The following is a 6,397-nucleotide window of genomic DNA, read 5'->3' on the forward strand; positions in this document are numbered from 1 at the left end:
ACCTACCTCTAGTGGGAGGGCCATTCAGCAAAACAACACTCAAGTTGCACAGAGAGATTGTGTTAGCAGCACAGAGTGGTTGTGTTGGTGGCTGAGGAGTGGTGCTAACTTGTGCTGTAGCTCATCCTCCCTGATGGACAGCTGACTTGAGTTAAAAGCGCCACCACACTCAAGTTAAGGTTGTGTGTGGATGGGACTCACGTTCTGGGCAACGCTCAAGTGAACTCTGCAGTGAAGACAAGCTGTAGATGTGATGGAGGAGGGTGAGCCAAAGGAGAGAGCTGGTGCGCTCTCTGAGATGACAGGGAATTCTTTCCTGACCTCAACAGAGATCAGCTGAGGCCATGAAGCATGTCACACTCCAGGTGTTGGCCATGGAATTATCCACCCTCTGCTTAAATCCAGCTATGCTATTGGACTGCCTGACCTTTCAAAGGCAGTTAGCAGTGAAACCGAAACCCATCAAACTTCAGAGAAATAACCTCTCCCAGCCAATTGCCGGGCAGTTAGAAAGTACGGTGCATGTGTGCTTTAAAGCCTGAATCCCATTCTCTTTGAAGGTGCCCCATTTTCCTTTGCCAGCTGAACCCTTAATTCCTCAGCTTGCCCTTTGGTGGCTCTCCCGAATGGACAGAGACTTAAGTGAATATAAAATGGTGAAGTTTCTGATTGAGGCAGCAGATTAGGTTTGGCAACTTCAATGTTCTGCTTGTCTAGCTGAGTCACTAGCACTTTAATAGCAAGTTAAAAAGAAACAGGTTAGCATATCTTAACATGACAGAACTTGGAGAAGATTGGACTGCTTTTCTCCTCTCGTTAATGTCCCTCGGGGCCCAGAGTCTCTTTAGTACTAACACAGTAACGAAGGCCACAGCCTATTAATTGCAGTGACAATGATAAAGGAAGAGTCAGAAGCAGCTATTTGTCTTTCATGTAACCTCGTGCATCATCACAAGATAAATGAAAACTCATTTTCTGCTTTGATTCAGTCTAATTTTTCAGGGCCCCCGAGGCAGGTTGCAGGAACTGTGTGGCTTCATCCCCATAAAAGTGCTGGCCCCTAGGTTCAAAGGTCAGCCAAAGTGCAAGCCGCCCGTGCAAGCCTGTCTCTCCGCAGCATCCCAGGGGTGAAGTATAAGCAGGAAGGGGTCCGCTGCTCATCATCATTAAATCCCCATTGAAAGGTGTTGTCCAGGGCCTGATAGATGACACACATGGCAAAGCTACTTCTTGTCTTCCATTGCCCCTGGTCACCTTCCCCAAGGGACCTCGGCCAGACCAGCAATTTGCAACCTCTCTGCGAACGCATACAGAGACAGATTAACTTTTAGCAGGAATTATTAGGGAAACCTGCCTCCTTCTAACCCTATATTCGAAGTGATCACTGTATCTTCAGGCAGGTAAAACTCCCTGCCCCTTGGATATTAAGGGATTGTGGGGAGAGAATGTGGGGAAAATAATAGTGCATTTACTTCACCGGCTTTGGGTTCCCTAATGTTTTGAAAATAGAATTCACTGAAAATACTTGACATTGTCTTAATTTATATTAAATTTAAATTAATTTATATCAACCACCTTTTTTTAGCTACATCGAGACCTGTTTAATGGTAGTGGGCCAAATCTCTACTGGCGTAAATGGGCTAAACTCCACTGAAGTCAATTATTAATACTATTATTGTTGTATTCTCAAAGCACCTAGAAGACTCAGTCACGGAGCAGGACCCCAATGTGCTAGGTGCTGTACAGACACAACAAAAACCCAGTGCCTGCCCCAGTGGAGCTGCACCAATTAACATCAGTAGAGAATATAGCTAACTCCTCTCCTCATCTGTCATTCTGTAGTACAAATGTTTCTCATATTCTACAATCTCCATCTGAATCTCCCAGTGTCATGAGGCCCAATCCTGCAGACGCTACCTTGAATAAACCTGTTGACATCAGTGGGATTACTTGCTGTACTAAGCACTAGGCCCTGTAGCTAGATGTGTGCAGGATCACACCCTCTGTTTTAAGACAGACTATTTTTCCTAGTTGGGGGGTTGTAAACAGCTTTGCCCATGCAAAAGATGTTTTCATTGCATTAAAAACAAAACCCACCACACACCTCTGGTAGTTGCATGTGTAGTTAATGGTACATTTCATACACAATTAGCCTCTTGTGGTCAATAGGAAGAAAGTTTTGCATATGCACATTGTATACACTTTTTTTGAAAATATAGTGTACAATGTACAGTACATTAACTTTATTAATCATACTATAATCTTTGCATGCTGCACTGATTGGTTTTCCACAAACACCTAAAACAGATTAAAAATTGTACAGTATGAAATGCGTTTCTTTCCATGTACTAGATTAGCTGGAAATAAATACAGGCCCAAAAATAGACTAGCATAACAAATAGGCCCCTGATCCTGTAGTCCTATTGGCTCTGATCTGGCAATGTGATGGGTCAGAACCCGCATCTAAGTCACAAGCATGGGGTCTAACTGTACAAATGTTACTGCAAAGTAAGAAACTATCAGCTCGATCCAATGTCCAGGGAAATCAGTGGAGAGGCTCCCCATTAAGTCAATAGCCACCAGCTATGGGCCTATGGGAGAAAGGCTACTGCCTTTTTTTAGTGGGACCACTCAAGTGACTGAGTAAAAGCAGCAAGATCGGAATCTAAATTGGCTTTTATGTATTATTTAATTTTAAATTATAAACCAGGAAAATGGGACTAAAGAGCAGGAAGAGTAGCTGATATTGGACAGCGAGGTGTTCACACACTGCCGTACACTTGGAAGGCAAGTTTGTAAAACCTCTGTGGAAGAGTTACTTTCATAACTGGTACAGCATATTTTTATTGCCAGAATGTTGCAATTTTACACTGCTACAGCAAAGTGGTATAAGACTGCACAATAATGAGAAGGCTACATCCATCCACAAAAGCCTGATGGAGCCATACTAAAAGTAAATTTGGATTTTAAATGAAAATATCACTTGCTTCCTAAATGCTGGATAAGGCAATACCACCAGGGCATTTTTCCCCAGTGCAGATTTACTAGCATCTGCTCCAGATGAGGCCAGCAAGAACCCTAATCCAGGGGAGATTTGAATGTTGTTGGAATTCATTAATTTTTGCCTTGTTGATTTTCCTCTCCTGTTCTCTTTTGGGAAAAAAAACCCCAAAACTTAAATAAGCCATCTGGAAGTTTGGGTCTTTGGAAATATTAGTGAAAGCTTCAGGTGTTTGGCGCCTCTGAAAAATCAAATTCTAGGGCCCCAATTCTGCATTGATGCAAGCAGCCCCCTGTGACCGTACAGAGCCTGAGTGAAACCAATGGGACTCCACATGGACACAGATGTGGCTATGCAGAGGTCATTGCATGATCAGGCTTCTGCATCTCAAGTTGGGACACTCAAAATTCATAGCCATTTTTGAAAACATTCACCCTGGGGATCCATGGTCCAGTAATATGGTGGCCGTGTATTGAGCCTTGTTCAGCAAGAATGCACCTCTGGTGAGACCTGCCAGAAGAAGCCCTTTGTGACCCTACTTGGCTGGAAAGATGTGGCATGGCACCTCCAGGATGAAGGAGATAAATGTGGGGAGACCTAGTGAATCACTGGTCTTTGAGAAGGGCACAAAGGATCTCAGAGATGGTGGTGAGGCATAAAAGAAGAGAATTAGCATGAGCATTCAATGCTAATATTCAGCAAAATGAAATGGAAATATAAACATCTCTTATGGTGATTTCCCCCATCCTGACCGTCAAGCTCTGACTTGTATTTAACACAGTTGCTGCCTTTATTAAATAGTTAAATCTAGGGTGTTTTCCTATTTAAGCCTGTGTCTCAGAGAAAGCAGGTTGATATAGTGGCATGATGATAGCAAATTGCTGTCAGGGCAAGCCAGTCTCAGTCACTTCAGTGCATGACCAGTTTTATTTATTTATTTTTAAATCATAGCTCGGTAACTAATTTGACACAGTGGCCTGTGTTTAGCTACTGGGCAACTGTTGTTCTTTTAAAAAGCTGGCCTGTTTATAAAACAGATGCTATGAAGCTCTTGAGCCTGGTTAGATGGTCAAAGCCAATAAGATCCTGCATTGTTAAAGCGAAAGCAGCTCATTGGTTTTAAACCTTTTTGCTTATGGGAATAAGTACAACACTCAGCCCAGTTAGGAAATTGTTTTCCTATATGGCATCACCACATAAGTCTGTTCCTGGTCTCTTGCTATATCCATGTTCCACCCCTTCTGGGGGAGAAGGATTATGAATTTATTACACTCACCTTAGTGAAGCAGGGTTCTTAAATACAGCCCCTAAGAAGAACAGAAATAGTATTTTATATACAGGGCTTGTTACTACTGAAATCTACTAACACTTTTGTCTGTAGACAGCCTAATTTCCCACATTGGCATTTCCTGGATTGATTGCATTTCTTTAAGGAATTTTTGCTTGGCTCCCCGTTTTTGAAGTTTGTTATTTATAAAGGTTCTGAGGGTTTCTTAACTCTAGTTCTCAAAAGCACAAACTAAAAGAAACATTTAAATAAAGCAAGCATTGATGGGTTTTTAATTTTTATTTAAAGAAAGAAAAAGAGAGAGAAAGTGGGTCAGGAAGAAAGGGAATTCAAAAGCAAAATGAGAAGTAAAGACAAAATAAACACAAAATATTCTTTAGTGGCAGAATAGCAGTTGTGTGTCTCTCTTCAGTTTTCTGCTGTTCAAGGGGAGAAAAAAGAGGCTTTGCTAACACATTCAAATGAATTTGATATTCAATCAATGAAGATTAACTTGCCCAAGGTAAGATGGTTTTTACATTCATAAGGAAGTCAAATACGATTATGCATATGAGGAAATTATACAGAGATGAGTAGAGTATAATATATGATAATTATTTGAAAGGATATACTTACACACTGATTAGCATATCTTGAAGACCAGACAGAGATGGAAGAATAGAAGAAGGTAAAGAGATTCCTCAAGATGAACAAACTGTACAAAACTCACCTCCAGCCCCCCAAAAACCTAGAAGTTAGAAATCACGTGTTTTTCTTTTTTTAAAGAATGGCACCCTGAGAAAAACACCCCTCACCATTTCACCTTTTGCCTAGAAATAAAAAAAAAAATTCAGATTAAGAATATGAAACTTTCCCAGCCATATCCTTCCAAAAGAGACAGGTGGACAGAAAGAGAGGAAGAGAAAAGAGACTTAAACCCTGATTCACCAGGATACTTAAGCATTGCCTAACCTAAAACACAGTGAGTAGCCCCATTAAAGTACTTTGCTGAGCAAGGGCCTGGCATTCGATCAAGCTCTTGCTTCTATGTAAGATTGTATTCTCTTTGGGGTAGGGCCTATCTTTTTGTTCTGTTTGTTTGTACATTCCCTAGCACAACGGGGACTTGGTCCATAACTGGGGATCCTAGGCGCTACCACAATACAGATGTTTAATAATAAAGCATTTTGCGTCATGGCTTTTCTTAATGTGTTCTTCATTTCTTTAGACCAGAATTTTTCCTGGATGAATAAGCCAGTTTGCGGGAATGGGTGTCGTTCCAATTGCTTCACTGGAGTGACACTGCTTTATATCAGATGAGGGTCCAGCCCAATGTGTGGTTTTGTCTTGTTTTTCTTTCCAGCACTTCATAGGGGAAAGGCTTATTTCGGTATCCAGAATATTTAGCTGTTCTCAAAAAAAAAAAAAAAACTGTCGGCCAACTTTGCCAGTGGGGCCTTGGTGCATGTCTGTGTAGCAAGAGCAGCTGAGCTGCATTTTGTGTTGAGTACAGTAGAAATATTGTATCTGTTTAAGTGAAGACAAAACAATGAACACAGTTCTGTTAATGAACTGGCTGAACTCCCACTGAGCAGGAGGAGTGATTAGAATCAGCTTTCTTGCTTCTGGCAGCCTTTGAAGCTCTTTGGAGCAAAAGGGATCCTCCAGGTGAGTGGCAAAATGAGGCTTGAATCTTTCAACAAGCCAGTGCCCAAAGGTCAGAGCAGGAAAAATAACACAGGAGTCATTTCTCCAGAGGTCCCATCACTGCAGTTTTGTGGCTCGTCATTTTGAGCGCTGAATAATTTACAGCAATAAAAGTGAGGCAGTGCCATGTTTGTGTGGAACAAAGGGAACGTTCATCTCTAGAATCAGAGATGTTACATGTAATGAAGAACAATCGAGAAAGAGAGGGTGGAATTTTCAAAATCCCCCAAGGGATTAGGAGCACAAGTCTCATTGTCTTTCAGTAGGACTTTACTCCTAAATACGTTAGGTGCTTTTTGAAAATCCCATCCATAATCCCAAGTAGGTTAAAGGATGAGCTAGTGATAGAGAGTACATGTCCAGTAGCAATATCCTATAGAATTTAATTTCTATAGAACCTTAATGCTTTCATCCCTATTAAG

The sequence above is a fragment of the Dermochelys coriacea genome, chromosome 17, assembly GCF_009764565.3.
Source record: "Dermochelys coriacea isolate rDerCor1 chromosome 17, rDerCor1.pri.v4, whole genome shotgun sequence".
Classification (NCBI taxonomy): domain Eukaryota; kingdom Metazoa; phylum Chordata; order Testudines; family Dermochelyidae; genus Dermochelys; species Dermochelys coriacea.